The sequence below is a fragment of the Sinocyclocheilus rhinocerous genome, unplaced genomic scaffold (genome assembly GCF_001515625.1).
Source record: "Sinocyclocheilus rhinocerous isolate Xijiao unplaced genomic scaffold, SAMN03320098_v1.1 scaffold5943, whole genome shotgun sequence".
Lineage (NCBI taxonomy): Eukaryota > Metazoa > Chordata > Actinopteri > Cypriniformes > Cyprinidae > Sinocyclocheilus > Sinocyclocheilus rhinocerous.
This window is the reverse complement of record NW_015630108.1, coordinates 18304-19225: the sequence shown is the minus strand read 5'-3', so window position 1 is coordinate 19225 and position 922 is coordinate 18304. Positions and strand designations below refer to the sequence as shown.

Below are 922 nucleotides of genomic sequence, written 5' to 3'. Positions count from 1 at the left end.
CACACACACGCACACACACACACACATACACACGCACACACACATACACGCGCACACACACACACACTCTTACACACACACACACTTACAGAAGCATGAGGTGAATGATGTAGGTCATTAAATGATCTGGGTTTAATGCATGTTTAAAGGCATAGTTCACACAAAAATGAAAATTCTGTCATCATTTACTCACCCTCAAGTTGTTACAAATGCATTTCTGGTCAAATCAAAATTTTGTGTGAACTGTCCCTTTAAGCTGCATTGGTGTTGTTATTTTCATCAACTCATCCTTCAAAAGCAAAAACTAAATACAGTGATTGACTTAAGTAAATGAGGTAAACGCAGTGAAGTTATGGCAACCTTGAAACATGAAAGTCACAATTTAAAAAAAATTCCTTCACATTGTGATGTAAGGATTAAGGATCAGAATTAAAAAACATTTATTCACAATTTATGTCTGATAAAATATTTTATAGCTTTATATAATTAATATAATATATGTTTGTTATAAAAATGCTCATAGAGTTTTAAGATTCTATGAATTTCCATGATTTTCCAGGACTAGAAATCACACTTTTAACATAAGTCTTCCTCTTATATCCAGAGTTTCCAAGACCATGTGAATCAGTTTGATAACTGGACAGCTCCAACATTTAGAGCGTTTCTGCTCATGAATCTTAGAGGTTCCTGATCTCTATTCAGTGTAAGTGCATTACTGTTAACATGGTTTTTGCTCTTCATTTGAACTGAAGGATGAGCTGAAATGATCTTCTGTGGTGAAGGACATTATGCATCAGATCAGTCACTGAACTGGTTCTCAGTGTTCTCAGTCGTTTGAACACTAGAGGTCAGTGTTTGTCAAAGGATGTGTGTGTGAGTGTGCTCACACACATCACACACACACACACACACACACACACAC

At 35.9% G+C, this 922-nt stretch overlaps 1 pseudogene; it reads left to right on the top strand.

Moving 5' to 3' along the window:
- Nucleotides 1-922, top strand: part of LOC107739940 (NAD(P) transhydrogenase, mitochondrial-like) — a 19137-nt pseudogene that overhangs the window by 13431 nt on the left and 4784 nt on the right.